The following is a 17,830-nucleotide window of genomic DNA, read 5'->3' on the forward strand; positions in this document are numbered from 1 at the left end:
AAAGGGGCAGCCCTTTCATGCCTCATGTGACCCCGGCATGAAGTTATTTAAATGAATTCCTAGAAAGGGGCAGCCCTTTGAGGAACGATTCCTAGAAAGGGGCAGCCTTTCATGCCTCATGTGACCCCGGCATGAAGTTATTTAAATGAATTCCTAGAAAGGGGCAGCCCTTTGAGGAACGATTCCTAGAAAGGGGCAGCCTTTCATGCCTCATGTGACCCCGGCATGAAGTTATTTAAATGAATTCCTAGAAAGGGGCAGCCCTTTGAGGAACGATTCCTAGGAAGGGGCAGCCCTTTGAGGAACAATTCCTAGAAAGGGGCAGCCCTTTCATGCTTCTTGTGACCCTGGCATGAAGTTATTTAAATGAATTCCTAGAAAGGGGCAGCCCTTTGAGGAACGATTCCTAGAAAGGGGCAGCCTTTCATGCCTCATGTGACCCCGGCATGAAGTTATTTAAATGAATTCCTAGAAAGGGGCAGCCCTTTGAGGAACGATTCCTAGGAAGGGGCAGCCCTTTGAGGAACGATTCCTAGGAAGGGGCAGCCCTTTGAGGAACGATTCCTAGGAAGGGGCAGCCCTTTGAGGAACGATTCCTAGAAAGGGGCAGCCTTTCATGCCTCGTGTGACCCCGGCATGAAGTTATTTAAATGAATTCCTAGAAAGGGGCAGCCCTTTCATGCTTCTTGTGACCCTGGCATGAAGTTATTTAAATGAATTCCTAGAAAGGGGCAGCCCTTTGAGGAACGATTCCTAGGAAGGGGCAGCCCTTTGAGGAACGATTCCTAGAAAGGGGCAGCCCTTTCATGCTTCTTGTGACCCTGGCATGAAGTTATTTAAATGAATTCCTAGAAAGGGGCAGCCCTTTGAGGAACGATTCCTAGAAAGGGGCAGCCCTTTCATGCCTCATGTGACCCCGGCATGAAGTTATTTAAATGAATTCCTAGAAAGGGGCCGCCCTTTCATGCTTCTTGTGACCCTGGCATGAAGTTATTTAAATGAATTCCTAGAAAGGGGCAGCCCTTTGAGGAACGATTCCTAGAAAGGGGCAGCCTTTCATGCCTCATGTGACCCCGGCATGAAGTTATTTAAATGAATTCCTAGAAAGGGGCAGCCCTTTGAGGAACGATTCCTAGGAAGGGGCAGCCCTTTGAGGAACGATTCCTAGAAAGGGGCAGCCCTTTCATGCCTCATGTGACCCCGGCATGAAGTTATTTAAATGAATTCCTAGAAAGGGGCAGCCCTTTGAGGAACGATTCCTAGGAAGGGGCAGCCCTTTGAGGAACGATTCCTAGAAAGGGGCAGCCCTTTCATGCTTCTTGTGACCCTGGCATGAAGTTATTTAAATGAATTCCTAGAAAGGGGCAGCCCTTTGAGGAACGATTCCTAGAAAGGGGCAGCCTTTCATGCCTCGTGTGACCCCGGCATGAAGTTATTTAAATGAATTCCTAGAAAGGGGCCGCCCTTTCATGCTTCTTGTGACCCTGGCATGAAGTTATTTAAATGAATTCCTAGAAAGGGGCAGCCCTTTCATGCCTCATGTGACCCCGGCATGAAGTTATTTAAATGAATTCCTAGAAAGGGGCCGCCCTTTCATGCCTCATGTGACCCCGGCATGAAGTTATTTAAATGAATTCCTAGAAAGGGGCAGCCCTTTCATGCCTCGTGTGACCCCGGCATGAAGTTATTTAAATGAATTCCTAGAAAGGGGCAGCCCTTTGAGGAACGATTCCAAGAAAGGGGCAGCCCTTTTATGCCTCGTGTGACCCCGGCATGAAGTTATTTAAATGAATTCTTAGAAAGGGGCAGCCCTTTGAGGAACGATTCCTAGGAAGGGGCAGCCCTTTGAGGAACGATTCCTAGAAAGGGGCAGCCCTTTCATGCTTCTTGTGACCCTGGCATGAAGTTATTTAAATGAATTCCTAGAAAGGGGCAGCCCTTTCATGCTTCTTGTGACCCTGGCATGAAGTTATTTAAATGAATTCCTAGAAAGGGGCAGCCCTTTGAGGAACGATTCCTAGAAAGGGGCAGCCCTTTTATGCCTCGTGTGACCCCGGCATGAAGTTATTTAAATGAATTCTTAGAAAGGGGCAGCCCTTTGAGGAACGATTCCTAGGAAGGGGCAGCCCTTTGAGGAACGATTCCTAGAAAGGGGCAGCCCTTTGAGGAACGATTCCTAGAAAGGGGCAGCCCTTTCATGCCTCTTGTGACCCCTGCATCAAGTTATTTAAATGAATTCCTAGAAAGGGGCAGCCCTTTCATGCCTCGTGTGACCCCGGCATGAAGTTATTTAGATGAATTCCTAGAAAGGGGCAGCCCTTTGAGGAATGATTCCTAGAAAGGGGCAGCCCTTTCATGCCTCGTGAGACCCTGGCATGAAGTTATTTAAATTAATTCCTAGAAAGGGACAGCCCTTTGAGGAATGATTATGTGGACTGAACGTTTTTCCTCTTGAACTTAGAATAAAAAGGAATCTTATTGAAATACCCAAGATTCTGTGACCACTGGATAGTGTAATTGTTGAAAGATGTCTTTTCCTGGGTGGGGTGGGGGGGGGGGGGTGGGGTGAGAGTTAAGAGGCATGGTCTCAGAAGAAAGAGACAAACATTTAAAACCAACTATCTTGGAGTTCCTTCTCTTCGTCTTTAGAATTCTTTACACCAGACTTGCTGATGCCAAAAGGTTGAGAAAAAGTTTTTGGAACACAGATCAATCATGGATTATCAGGATCAGGCAGGAAAATGGAATTTTAGCCAACAATTAGATCAGCCAAGACCTTTATTCAATGGCTGAACAGGCTTTAAGCAACCAGATGACATTCCTGTTCCTATTTCTGATTTCTAATGCAATTTCCAGATGGAGGATCCAGAGTTCGTGACAAAATGAATTCCAGTTCCTCTACAACTTTTCCATGATTTTTTTTTAAAATGAGGACAGGCACCAATGCTAATATCTTGATATTTCTTCCTCTTTTTAATTAACATTCTTTCAAATAAATACTGTTACCTGTTGTCTCAAGGATATGTTTACCCCCTCTTTAATTTTTATCTGTGTCCAATTCTCACTCTTGTATCAGTACATTATCTTTAATTCCATGTGCTCCAACCAACTTCTGTGCAGACCGTTTTTGAAAGCTTTCCAGAAATTTAAATACATCACTTCCATTAGTTCCCCCTCATCTTATTTATGTTCGTCCTCCATAGTCAAAGATGAGCATGGCTTCAAAGCCAAATAGGAGATTAGTGGCTGTGGGTCCAGAGGTGACTGATGAGGCCAATCTGGACCCTGAGCAAGTTGGGTTTGAAGTCATGACTTGCGCTCGACTTGGATTAAATTGAGGGAGAGTTGCGCAGGTCGTCAGCCTCACTCTCTCTCCCCGGCCTATCTGGACCCAGTGGCAAGACATAGTCAAGACGGCTGGAGACAGGTCAGGATGCAGTGGATGGCCAGCAGTTTTCTGTGTGTGTCTCACTGTGCCCTCTTAGCGATCCACAATGCATTGCTGAGAATCATCTTTCTGCCCGATGAACCAGTGATGGTTTCTTCTACACAGTCCACCAAATCCTGGCTTCACACACTAGGTAGACAGGCCTTGAGTGTTGTGGGTCCACGGCAGTTCTTGCGGCGTGCTCGCAAGCTACCCCACCCATTATTGGGCATCCACATCAGCCTTTGCAGCTGTTGGGAGATGTCTCCTCTTTCATCTGTTCCGCCATTGGGATGATCACCTAGTGGTGTAGTAATGACACCACCCCCTCACTTGTTTTCACCTGCTAGCTGAAGCAGTTTCAAGAGTGTGGCACGAGGACCCAACAAATTCGAGATTTAGGAGATGAGTGAAGTTCAGTGATGCCTACCATTCCCACCTTAGTGAGACGCAGTTATGAGCACCAAAGATACTCCCTCTCCTCAGAGCTCCTTAACCCCCCCCCCTTATCTACTATATTAGTCACATCCTCGAACTCCAACAGCATCAGTCTAACCATGTATATATTACTAGAGGGGTTAACCATAAGCGTAGAGGAAAGTATAGAGATGGTGCATTAAGTGGTAAAAATTACAAGGACATTAGAGTTGAACTTAATCCAGACCTTTAAAAAGGTTTTGTTGGGTAGTATATTAAGAGACATGGAGCAAAGTCAGGAAAATATAGTTTAAGACCTGATCAGACTTCATCTAATTGCAGAACATCAACAGAATAATGGCTTATTCCTGGCACTGGGCTCATTAGACTTCGCTTGATACAGCTGCCAAATGATCTATTGAGCATTTCCAAGGTATGCAATATTACAGTACTCTGTTCATTTTATTCAGATTTTTTTTTGCTACAGGCCTTGTCATCTTGCAAGTAGACATGAGGAATAATAGTTATATCCTTGATTATAATTGACCAAGAAACTTATTGGAGAGGCCAATGTAGCCAAACTCCAAGAGAATACCGAGCTGACTCAAAACTTGCTTCTCTCATAATTTATGTAGGGGTAAAATAGGGCCCCTTTCTCTGAGGAGATGGGCAAGGTCCTAAATGAGTATTTTTCATCTGTATATTTACCATGGAGACTAGAGAACGTAGGGAAGCAAAAGGGCAATGATTTAAAGAAAGTCTGCAGTACGGAAGAGGTGCTAAAGATCAGAAAACAAAAGGGCCACTAAATCTCCGGGGACCTAATCAAGTGTATCCGAGGACATTGAAGGAAGCTCGGAAAGAAACCGCAGGATCACTGACAGAGGTGCTGAGAGAATGGAGAGTGGCCTAGGTGGCAAAGGCTGCTAGCACAAGCCAGGGAACTATAGACCTGTGAGCTGAACAGTTGGGGGTAATTTACTGGAGGGAATTGAATTATTGTCACATGCATCAAGACACAGAAGGAAGTTGAATTTTTTGTGCTCTCCAAACAAGTCAACCCACATCCTATTGCAGATAGTGCAGGGTACAATGTTACACTAAGTCAAAAAAATTCAAAATATTACTAGGTCAAAGTGAAGGATACGAGCACAGTTTGTGTATAGGCATTATTTTACTGACAAGAGGTCCATTTAAAAATCTGAAAAGAAATGGTCCTTGAATTTGGAGGCTCTTGTTATCAAGTTTGTGCATCTCTTGTCCAAAGGAACGAAAGTTGGTGGGGGGGGGCGAGTGGACAAAGAGAAGAGGGAGCTCCATTAAAATGATTTAGTTTTTAAAGCAGCTACTTACAGTTTCACTGACGTCTACATTTGGCCTGTTTTTATAAAATGTTAACATCGTGAGAGCCGTTTTCTTTGTGTAATCACGTCATTCCTCAACCTTTAATTCCTGGTTTGAATAAAGAGAAAAGATGAGGTAAGGAGATGGAAAGAGAAAAAGGAAGCTGTAAACTATAAATACAGATACACAATCCTTTATCCAGACATCTAAAATCCGGAAAGCCCCAAAAACCGGCATTTTTTTTCCTGGTGTTGGTACAGCAGGAGAGAGAGAGAGATGGCAGCGCGACTCAGGTGGGTGAGGGGGAGAGAGAGATAGCAGTGCGACTCAGGTGGGCGGGGGTAGAAATGGCGGTGCGACTCGGGTGGGCGAGGGGGAAGAGAGACAGCGGTGTGACTCAGGTGTGCGAGGGGGAGGAGAGACAGCGGTGTGACTCAAGTGGGCGAGGGGGAGGAGAGACAGTGGTGTGACTCGGGTGGGCGAAGAGGAGGAGGAGAGACGGCAGCACGACTCAGGTGGGCGAGGGGGAAGAGAGATGGCGGCGCAACTCAGGCGGGCGGGGGGAGGAGAGAGAGACAGCAGCGTGATTAGAAGGGGGTGGATACAACAGCACAATCAGGCGGCCTTAAATCTGGGGCAGCTGGCTTTTGTACTGAAATCCAGAAAAATCTGAAATTTGGAACACACTGTCCCCCAAGGTTTCTGGATAAAGGATTGTGTACCTGAACCGTACTTTGTGACATACATGTGCAAAATCAAAATCGAACAATTGTTTTTCTTTTTGATATAGTTAGAAATGATTTTCCAGCTCTCCACTAAATGTTCTACATATTCTTCAAGTAGTATTTTGCGTTAATGGGGAAAACAAAAATAATTCCAAAGCAAATAAATATTTTGATCTGATTAAAGGGTTTATTAATACAAGTCAGATATTTAACACACTCCTTTTCTGCTTCAGTATCAATTCATCCCAATGAAAAAATAGGAAGGGAATTCAAATGGCTGCTGGTGAAGGACACAGCACAGGCACTCAGTAAAGACCCCCACGAGCCACATCATCTTGTCCCCACCCCCTTCTGGTTTTCGCAAGGACTGCTCTCTGGGTTTCTTCCCTCCCCACCCATCTCCCCATCTCGCTGGGCACTTTCTGCTTCAACCTCACGTGTACTCCATGACACCCTTATGACTCCATTTCAAATCAAATGGTCTCCACAACAGGATGAAGCCAAACAAAATATGAAGAATAGCACCTTGTATTCTGCCCTGGATACCCTGCCACCCAATGCCATGAACAGTAAATTCTCCAACGACCCATTGTCCCTATCTCTTTCTCATCCACTTCTATTCTTCACACTCCCCTTTCCTTCCAACCCTCCTGTCTTCTCCAACCCTCCTGTCTTCTCCAACCCTCCTGTCTTCTCCAACCCTCCTGTCTTCTCCAACCCTCCTGTCTTCTCCTACCCTCCTGTCTTCTCCAACCCTCCTGTCTTCTCCAACCCTCCTGTCTTCTCCAACCCTCCTGTCTTCTCCAACCCTCCTGTCTTCTCCAACCCTCCTGTCTTCTCCAACCCTCCTGTCTTCTCCAACCCTCCTGTCTTCTCCAACCCTCCTGTCTTCTCCAACCCTCCTGTCTTCTCCAACCCTCCTGTCTTCTCCAACCCTCCTGTCTTCTCCAACCCTCCTGTCTTCTCCAACCCTCCTGTCTTCTCCAACCCTCCTGTCTTCTCCAACCCTCCTGTCTTCTCCAACCCTCCTGTCTTCTCCAACCCTCCTGTCTTCTCCAACCCTCCTGTCTTCTCCAACCCTCCTGTCTTCTCCAACCCTCCTGTCTTCTCCAACCCTCCTGTCTTCTCCAACCCTCCTGTCTTCTCCAACCCTCCTGTCTTCTCCAACCCTCCTGTCTACTTTCCAACCCTCCTGTCTACTTTCCAACCCTCCTGTCTACCTTCCAACCCTCCTGTCTACTTCCAACCCTCCTGTCTAGCTTACAACCCTCCTGTCTACCTTCAACCCTCCTGTCCACCTCCAACCCTCCTGTCCACCTCCAACCCTCCTGTCCACCTCCAACCCTCCTGTCCACCTCCAACCCTCCTGTCCACCTCCAACCCTCCTGTCTTCTCCAACCCCCGTCTTCTCCAACCCCCGTCTTCTCCAACCCCCGTCTTCTCCAACCCCCGTCTTCTCCAACCCCCGTCTTCTCCAACCCCCGTCTTCTCCAACCCCAGTCTTCTCCAACCCCCGTCTTCTCCAACCCCTCGTCTTCTCCAACCCCTCGTCTTCTCCAACCCCTCGTCTTCTCCAACCCCCCGTCTTCTCCAACCCCCCGTCTTCTCCAACCCCCCTGTCTTCTCCAACCCTCCTGTCTTCTCCAACCCTCCTGTCTTCTCCAACCCTCCTGTCTTCTCCAACCCTCCTGTCTTCTCCAACCCTCCTGTCTTCTCCAACCCTCCTGTCTTCTCCAACCCTCCTGTCTTCTCCAACCCTCCTGTCTTCTCCAACCCTCCTGTCTTCTCCAACCCCCCTGTCTTCTCAAACCCTCCTGTCTTCTCCAACCCTCCTGTCTTCTCCAACCCTACCTTCCAACCTTCCCGTCATGTCTACCTCCAACCCTCCTTCTATCGTCCACCTCCAAACCACCTGTCATGTCTACCTCCAACCCACCTGTCATGTCTACCTCCAACCCACCTGTCATGTCTACCTCCAACCCACCTGTCATGTCTACCTCCAACCCACCTGTCATGTCTACCTTCCAACCCTCCTGTCTACCTTCCAACCCTCCTGTCTACCTTCCAACCCTCCTGTCTACCTCCAACCCTCCTGTCTACCTCCAACCCTCCTGTCTACCTCCAACCCTCCTGTCTACCTCCAACCCTCCTGTCTACCTCCAACCCTCCTGTCTACCTCCAACCCTCCTGTCTACCTCCAACCCTCCTGTCTACCTCCAACCCTCCTGTCTACCTCCAACCCTCCTGTCTACCTCCAACCCTCCTGTCTACCTCCAACCCTCCAGTCTACCTCCAACCCTCCTGTCTACCTCCAACCCTCCTGTCTACCTCCAACCCTCCTGTCTACCTCCAACCCTGCTGTCTAGCTCCAACCCTCCTGTCTACCTCCAACCCTCCTGTCTACCTCCAACCCTCCTGTCTACCTCCAACCCTCCTGTCTACCTCCAACCCTCCTGTCTACCTCCAACCCTCCTGTCTACCTCCAACCCTCCTGTCTACCTCCAACCCTCCTGTCTACCTCCAACCCTCCTGTCTACCTCCAACCCTCCTGTCTACCTCCAACCCTCCTGTCTACCTCCAACCCTCCTGTCTACCTCCAACCCTCCTGTCTACCTCCAACCCACCTGTCATGTCTACCTTCCAACCCACCTGTCATGTCTACCTTCCAACCCACCTGTCATGTCTACCTTCCAACCCACCTGTCATGTCTACCTTCCAACCCACCTGTCATGTCTACCTTCCAACCCACCTGTCATGTCTACCTTCCAACCCACCTGTCATGTCTACCTTCCAACCCACCTGTCATGTCTACCTTCCAACCCACCTGTCATGTCTACCTTCCAACCCACCTGTCATGTCTACCTTCCAACCCACCTGTCATGTCTACCTTCCAACCCACCTGTCATGTCTACCTTCCAACCCACCTGTCATGTCTACCTTCCAACCCACCTGTCATGTCTACCTTCCAACCCTCCTGTCATGTCTACCTTCCAACCCTCCTGTCATGTCTACCTTCCAACCCTCCTGTCATGTCTACCTTCCAACCCTCCTGTCATGTCTACCTTCCAACCCTCCTGTCATGTCTACCTTCCAACCCTCCTGTCATGTCTACCTTCCAACCCTCCTGTCATGTCTACCTTCCAACCCTCCTGTCATGTCTACCTTCCAACCCTCCTGTCATGTCTACCTTCCAACCCTCCTGTCTACCTTCCAACCCTCCTGTCTACCTTCCAACCCTCCTGTCTACTTTCCAACCCTCCTGTCTACCTTCCAACCCTCCTATCTACCTTCCAACCCTCCTGTCTACCTCCAACCCTCCTGTCTAGCTTCCAACCCTCCTGTCTACCTTCCAACCCCCCTGTCCACCTCCAACCCTCCAGTCTACCTCCAACCCTCCTGTCCACCTCCAACCCTCCTGTCCACCTCCAACCCTCCTGTCTTCTCCAACCCCAGTCTTCGCCAACCCCCGTCTTCGCCAACCCCCCGTCTTCTCCAACTCCCCTGTCTTCTCCAACCCCCCTGTCTTCTCCAACCCCCCTGTCTTCTCCAACCCCCGTCTTCTCCAACCCCCCTGTCTTCTCCAACACCCCTGTCTTCTCCAACCCCCCTGTCTTCTCCAACCCCCCTGTCTTCTCCAACCCCCCTGTCTTCTCCAACTCCCGTCTTCTCCAACCCCCTGTCTTCTCCAACCCCCATGTCTTCTCCAACCCCCGTCTTCTCCAACCCTCCTGTCTTCTCCAACCCTCCTGTCTTCTCCAACCCTCCTGTCTTCTCTGACACTACCTTCCAACCTTCCCGTCATGTCTACCTCCAACCCTACTTCTATCGTCTACCTCCAATCCACCTGTCATGTCTACCTCCAACCCACCTGTCATGTTTACCTTCCAACCCTCCTGTCTACCTTCCAACCCTCCTGTCTACCTTCCAACCCTCCTGTCTACCTTCCAACCCTCCTGTCTACATTCCAACCCTCCTGTCTACCTCCAACCCTCCTGTCTACCTCCAACCCTCCTGTCTACCTCCAACCCTCCTGTCTACCTCCAACCCTCCTGTCTACCTCCAACCCTCCTGTCTACCTCCAACCCTCCTGTCTACCTCCAACCCTCCTGTCTACCTCCAACCCTCCTGTCTACCTCCAACCCTCCTGTCTACCTCCAACCCTGCTGTCTACCTCCAATCCTGCTGTCTACCTCCAACCCTCCTGTCTTCCTCCAACCCTCCTGTCTACCTCCAACCCTGCTGTCTACCTCCAACCCTCCTGTCTACCTCCAACCCTCCTGTCTACCTGCAACCCTCCTGTCTACCTCCAACCCTCCCGTCTACCTCCAACCCTCCCGTCTACCTCCAACCCTCCCGTCTACCTCCAACCCTCCCGTCTACCTCCAACCCTCCCGTCTACCTCCAACCCTCCCGTCTACCTCCAACCCTCCCGTCTACCTCCAACCCTCCCGTCTACCTCCAACCCTCCCGTCTACCTCCAACCCTCCCGTCTACCTCCAACCCTCCCGTCTACCTCCAACCCTCCCGTCTACCTCCAACCCTCCCGTCTACCTCCAACCCTCCCGTCTACCACCAACCCTCCCGTCTACCTCCAACCCTCCCGTCTACCTCCAACCCTCCCGTCTACCTCCAACCCTCCCGTCTACCTCCAACCCTCCCGTCTACCTCCAACCCTCCCGTCTACCTCCAACCCTCCCGTCTACCTCCAACCCTCCCATCTACCTCCAACCCGTCTACCTACAACCCAATCTTGTCCAAACTCTAAAGAGTTAATGCTCTCCAATCCAAGTGAAACTCTTTAATATTGTAGTCAACTGTCTCTGCACCATCTCCACTTCCTTCCAGTGATGACCATAACTGCAAGCAATGCTCCAAATGTCACTTCATCAAAGTTTTATACAATTGCAAAATGATTTTTATAGTCAGGATCCCAACCAATGAAGGCAAGTTTGCCATACACCTTCTTTACCTCTCTACCCACTTGTGCAGTAACTGGAGGAGTTATGAATTTGCACATGACATACACAAACAAACTGGAAGAGGGGACGGACGGTCGTGTATCTAAGTTTTGCTGATGACACAAAATTGAGTGAAAAAGTAAATTGTGCAGAGAATACGGAGAGTCTGCATAGAGATATAGATAAGTGAATGGGCAGGGGTCTGGCAGATGGAGTACAACGTTGGTAAATGTGAGGTTATCCACTTTGGAAGGAAAAATGGAAGATCAGAATATTATTTAAATGACAGTATGCTGCCATGCAGAAGGACTTGAGAGTGCTTGTGGATGAATCGCAAAAGGCAAATGGAATGTTGGCCTTTAATGCTAGAGGGTTTGAATTTAAGAGCCAGTAGGTTATGCTGCAACTATACAAGGTACTGGTGAGACTGCATCTGGAGTACTGCATGTCAATCTGGCCTGCTTACTTGAGGAACGGTGTTCTGGCTTTGGGGGCGGTGCAGAGAAAGTTAACCAGGTTGATTCCAGGGATGAAGAGGTTAGCTCACAAGGAGAGATTGAGTCATCTGGGACTGTTCGTGGTGGAATATAGGAGGAGTGTGGATCTTATAGAAATATAAAATTATGAAAGGCATAGATGTTAGAGGTAGTGAGTTGTTTCCATTGGTGGGGGACACCAGAACTAGGGGACAGAGCATCAAGATTCAGGACGGAGATGAGGAATTGCTTTACCCAGAAGGTGGGGAATCTGTGGAATTCCATGCCCATTTAAACAGTGGAGGTGACCTCAATAAGGGTGGATTGATTTTTACATGGTTCAGGACGGAGATGAGGAATTGCTTTACCCAGAAGGTGGGGAATCTGTGGAATTCCATGCCCATTGAAACAGTGGAGGTGACCTCAATAAGGGTGGATTGATTTTTACATGGTAAGGGAATGAAGAGAGACAGGGAAAAGGCAGATAGGTGGAATGAGCCGATCACCAGGTTAGCCACAATTACATTGAAGGGCGGAGCAGGGGCTCCTGCTCCTATTTCTTGTTCTTGTGTTCAAAAGTGCTGGAGAAACTCAGCAGGACCCGCAGCATCTTTCAGAAGCAAAAGTCAGTTGACATTTCAGGGCTAAGCCCTTCATCAGGAATGTTGCCTCTTCCTCATCTCCAACCTTTTGAGTCCGGAATCTGCCTGATTTTCAACATTCCCAATGAAGTGTGATCTGCAAAAGGTAAACTGCCCATTGTCAGGCTGCAACTAAAAGTGATACACAAGAACCAAAACACAAGAACCAAAGTCCAATGAGACTTTTCACTTAGGGCTTCAAAGTTTCTGGATTACAATTCTGTTACCACCAGTGACAAATACATAACAGCCAGCATAGCAGTTAGTGCCATGCTGTTAAGGCACCAGTGATCCAGATCAGGGTCTGCAAGGAGTTTGTATGTTTTCCCCAGGGGCTTCATTTTCCTTCTACTGTTTGAAATGTAGGGTGCAATTAGGCAGTACAGGCTCGTTGGCCAAAATGGCCTGCTACCATGCTAGATGTCTAAATTCACATTTTTAAAAACACAAAATTTAAACTTCAGAACTTTGTTAAATTTTCATGTTAAGCTTAAAGTGTTCTAACAGGATAAAAACTACATTTGGAAATTTTAATTTATAATTATAATGTTGGGTGATTCTTCAATTAAAAGACAATAAAAATTTCAGACCATTATTTAAATCCTGATGACAAGGGAACAGTTGGAAGACAAGCCTGCTGTCCTTAGCTTATCGACATACCTTGGACATTGATGCTTTGCTGGTTTAAGTCCAAGGTCGAGCTTCTTTTTGCAGGACTAGCCTGAAAAACAAAAGAACTCAATTATGCACTGTTCCCACTGACAAGGCTTCTTCTGCATTCTGGATATTGATGGTTGTTTTTTTAGAACGTGTGTGACAGGCTCAGCCAACTAGTTATCGGATGTTTGGACGAAGCTTTGGAGGTCACAGTGCTGGCAACAAAATGGTAACTCAGCTTAGTGGTAGCAACCTTACGACAGACAGAAAGGCAAGAGTTCAAAACCCACACCAGGACGCGAGTACTAGTGACACTTCAGTAAATCCGTGAAGAGGTAATGTAAGTAAATGCCTTTCTGACAAGAAAATGAACCAAGACCATGGTGTAATCTAAGGACCGTAATTTTCCCAAAATCCTTTTCTCAGCCAATACTGCCACAAGATGTGAGCACACCAAAATTCAACAATACTGAATCTGAACATAACCATCGATAGACTTCGATTTAGATCAATACAGCACGGTAACAGGTCAATTCAGCCCACAAGTTCATGCCACCCAACTTACACCAAATTAACCTACAACCACCACACCCCCCCCAGTACATTTTGGAGGATGGGAGGAAACCGGAGTCCTTGGGGAAAACCCACGCAGACACGGAGAGAACGTACAAACTCCTTACAGGCAGCACGGGATTTGAACCCCAGTTTCCTCCCACCTTTCAAAACTTACGGGCGTTGTGGGCTAATTAGGGTATTTGGGGCAGCACAAGTTTTCATGGGCCAGAAGCGTCTGTTACCGTGTCACAGGTGTAAATTTTAAAAAATAAATAATGTTAACATTATAAGAAGAACATTATAAGAATCTCTGTACAGAGATTCAGCTTTTAAACAGATGTCTATATTTTTCCAGGTACCTATAAGCAAATAGCAGTAACAAAACTACCTTACAGTTTAAATGACTAATGCATAAACACCTGTGCAGCTTCTCCTGTGAATTTACTCTTCATTCTTCCCTTATTTATTGCACCTACATTTTGATTTCATTCAAAATATCAATATTTAAGTTCAAAATATGACTCTTTTTATCCTCCCCTTTGATGGCAGTGGTGGGGAACAGATTCTGACTTGAACAGTTAAACGAGGCTTCAAACTCACTATAGCTATTGAGACATCTCAACCATGTACAAACAGTAGTCATGATAATTCCAAGAGAGTACGATTCCACGTATGAATTGATCTTTTGCCTTTATTAATATTGCCACCATATTTTAATATCGACAACAAAATTGTATTCAGTGGCTAACTGTCAGAACTGCTTGCCTGTCCACAGGAAACACAAAGAACCGGTTCAAAGACCATTTTCTTTCCCTTCATCTCCCTACATAATAAAAGATGAACCTCATCAGGAAAATAGTAACCGTAGAGTAGTAAAGCCAGCATGGTAGCTTCTCTACATTGGAGAGACTGGACGCAAACTGGGAGATCACTTCACTGAGCACATTCGTTCTGTCTGCATTAATGACAGGGATCTCCCAGTCGCCAATCATTTCAATTCTATGCCTTTTGCCCGCAATGACATGTCTGTCCATGGCCTCGTACTGTCAAACTACGGCCATCCATAAATTGGAGGAGCAACACCTATTTTCCATCTGGACACTCTCCAACCAGATGGCATTAAAAGAATTCTCTGGTTTCTGCTACCCCACATACCGTTCTCCCTTATCCCTCTGCCTCCAGCTCTCCACCCACATAGCTATTTCCCCCGTTTTCTGTTGCGCCAGCCCTCCCTCCCTTATCCACCTATTACCTCTAGCCTGTGGGCCTGTGCTCCTCACCCAGCTCCTACCCTTCACCATTTCTTTTGGGCATTTGCCTACATTTTTCCACACCTTGATGAAGGGCTCAAGCCCTAAACATTGGTTCTGTATTTTTATCTTTGCTACATAAAGGACACTGATCTGCTATGTTTCTCTCGCATTGTGTGTTTTTAAGAGAACTAATAAATTGCACAGCTTTAAAATAAATTAGAAAGCAAAATATTGAAAATTAGAGGAAAGGAAATAGACCATTCAGCCCCAAGTCTATTCAGCTAGAGAAAAATAGTACATAAACAGGAGGAGACTCGTTCAAATGAAAACAACTACAGTAGTAAGAAATCTAAAACAAAAATAGAAAATGCCTCTCAGGTCAAAAATAGAAAATACTCAGGTCAGGCTGCAGCTGTGACGAGAGAAACTTTCTGGTCCGAAACTCTCATCACAGGCTGGTTCATGTTTTGAACTTGATTGAAAATGATTAGTCATCTCTTCCCTGCCACCCCCACGAGTAGAAGGATAATAGATGGGTGATATGAACTATGGCCTTGAAATTCCACAACACCCTCACATCATGCTTAGCAATGAATAAACAAGAAGAACTTCTATTTATAGGGGAAACCAGAATTAGGGGACGTAGCCTCAAGATTCAGGGGAGTAGATTTAGTAGGGAGATGAGGAGGAACTGCTTTTCCCAGAGGGCAGTGAATCTGTCGAATTCTCTGCCCATTAAAGCACTGGAGGTGACCTCAGTAAATATATTTAAGACAAGGTTGGATAGATAGTAGGGGAATTAAGGGATAAGGTGGAAAGGTAGGTAGGTGGAGACAAGCCTATCATCAGATCAGCCATGATCTCATTGAATGGCAGGGCAAGCTCAATGGGCCGAATGGCCGGCTCCTCCTCCTATTTCTCAATTTCTTATTTACAAAATACACAAGAGGCAGCAGATGCTGAAATCTGGAGCAAAAAAAAATAACATTCTATAGGATCAGTATCAGTAGGTGGAAAAATAACATTCTATAGGATCAGGATCAGTAGGTGGAAATGATTCAGGTTGAAACTCTTTGGCCAGACTGATGAAGGGCTACAACCCAAAACACACCAATCTTTTTCCTCGCACTGATGCTACTCAACCAGAGTTTATCCAGCAAATTGTTTCTCCCCGTCGTCCTCCCACCCCCACCCCCCCGCCCCCAAACCAACCACCCAACTTAGACATCACTAGTTGATTTGATTTTGAGGTCTTAAAAAGTGCCCAACGCAAGAGGTCTGTCGGATAGATGACCAGATGTTTGATAAAAGGAACAAGTAATCAGAAGCACTTTAAACGAGTAGGAAGATTCATTACAGGTACAGTACCCTGTATCCAAACGCTTGGGATCAGATGTTTTCGGTTTTTGTAGGCAGGCCCCATAACTAAAGTTTCAGGCTTGAGCCTTTCATCGCGGGACAAGCAAAATGTCGGCAGGCGCCTGCCGACATTTTGTTCATACCTTGAAGGGCTCAAGCCCGAAACATCTTTATCTGTGTATCTCAAGCTTTGTGTTTTTACTTCAACCACTGTGTCTGCAGACTTTCGTGTGTTACTTCAACCCATCTGAGGCACAAATTTTGGTTCATCTTTGCTTCCAGCTTACTACCAAGATTTCCCCAACCCAGACATTTTTTTATGATGGCAGATCACTTGCAGGAAAAATGGAACATTGTTTCACAGAATAGTGGTTATTTAATAACTGCACTTAAAATCAAAAAGCCAAAAACTGCATTGTAGACATTAGTACAAAAGATAATGTCTAGCCAGATGGGACGCCTATCACGTTCTTTGTCAAGTTCAAAGACAGAACTAACTTAACCCATATTAGCATGTTAATAGCACACAGCTCCTAGTGGAACAAAGCATCTTGCCTGGAAGTGACCATCTCTCACATTTTGAAGGCCAAAGGCAGCTGCAGCTTCCCGTGTGGGATACCAAACAATGGAGCACAGTGAATGGTGATTGCAGCAACGTATGTGACCTTCACAATTTTATTATAGATTCCGGCACCGGCAGTCAAGCTGCCAAGGGCAAAAAATTTATCCATGGAAGAATTTTTTTTTAATTCTAGTGAATTAGGCTCCAACTACTCACCACAGATATGTGCGTGTAGTGAATGTGCTTCACCCCAGGAGTTTAGGAATCCAAGGTAAAAATTATGCCGACATTGCAATTTAGGCGTCTGCTACTTCAGCGTCCCCTTACATTAAAGTTGTCAAGAACCTGGGATCAAAATCTTAAATGCATTACTGGTATTTTTTTTGAAAAAGCACAGACAGCACACTGCAAACAGAAGCAATAAGAATAATAAAGTGAGTGAAAATTAAAGCACAGAAGATAGCTGCTCCCTCTCAAGAAACAAATATGGCGGCAGACTAACATTCCACCCCCCCCCTCATGACTTAATAGTGTTGAACAAATTCCCACCTCACAATTTAAAGCATACTCGACTCAGAAATAAGCCACTAATTAGCTGCAAGCTTCTGCAGTTGTTAGCTACAATAACCCCTTTGATATCTTTAGGCAGTAGCGCAGGATCATGCAGATTTACGCAAGCACAGAATCCTAAATGTAGCTGCTTCACCATCAGTGCATAAAACACATCAACATCCTGCTGCTTAATGAAACGGCACAACGCTAACTGCCCGGACGAAACATGTCTGAGAACTAACCGCATCTGATTAAATAGTAAAATGACAGGCTGTAGAATTCACCTATACCCAGCTTTTTAAGAATTACAAATGGCGTCCATCTCAGCTGCAGTTGAGATGGACGGAATTGTTTACAGCACATGGGCACAAACCTCTGAACTCTCAGAGTGGAATACATCATCCTTGGAAGAGTGAGCATTACCATTAAACATGACCTCTTATTGGATCAAGCTATCCCTGATTTTGTTGGATTTTAACCTGGCACCCCTAGTGTAAAACAGGGAATAGTGACACCAAACTATCTCACGATTGTTTAGAGCAAAGGATTATCTGCAGTGTTTAGTAAAGAAGATCAGGTCTTTAATTAAAAGTGTATTATTAAATGTAATTATTCTGTGCTGAATCTGAATTCAGGGAAATGATCCCTGACCCTGTTTTTAAATACCATTGTATTTATGTTCGAAAGGCCACAAAGCAAAATGAAGAATATAGAGGACTTCAATAAGATTCAAAATTCATTTTTAAATACAGTCACAGTGATTTGTGAGGGAAATAAAGATCAGATTACCCAAATTATTTCTTCCATAAAATGTTTCACATCCAAAACCTCACTGCCAATTGAATTCTACTTGAAGGAAATGCATTTCGGTTACGAGATAAATGCCCAGATTTGGTACAATTTC

General features: G+C 46.4%; 1 protein-coding gene across 9 annotated transcripts in view; it reads right to left on the bottom strand.

Annotated features, from left to right (window-relative positions):
* The window catches only part of dicer1 (dicer 1, ribonuclease type III), a 173,393-nt gene that overhangs the window by 129,691 nt on the left and 25,872 nt on the right, over positions 1-17,830 (bottom strand). For 4 of the 9 annotated variants that reach the window (XM_069915723.1, XM_069915725.1, XM_069915721.1 and 1 more), the window contains exons 2-3: positions 12,649-12,709; positions 5,198-5,296 (exon numbers count right to left, since the gene is read on the bottom strand). The gene's annotated coding sequence lies outside the window, so the exon portion shown is untranslated. Of the gene's footprint in view, positions 1-5,197; positions 5,297-11,871; positions 12,086-12,648; positions 12,710-16,590; positions 16,720-17,830 lie in introns of all 9 variants that reach the window. The other 5 variants (XM_069915720.1, XM_069915718.1, XM_069915726.1 and 2 more) reach the window with 3 other exon arrangements.

The sequence above is a fragment of the Narcine bancroftii genome, chromosome 2 (assembly GCF_036971445.1).
Source record: "Narcine bancroftii isolate sNarBan1 chromosome 2, sNarBan1.hap1, whole genome shotgun sequence".
NCBI classification, from domain to species: domain Eukaryota; kingdom Metazoa; phylum Chordata; class Chondrichthyes; order Torpediniformes; family Narcinidae; genus Narcine; species Narcine bancroftii.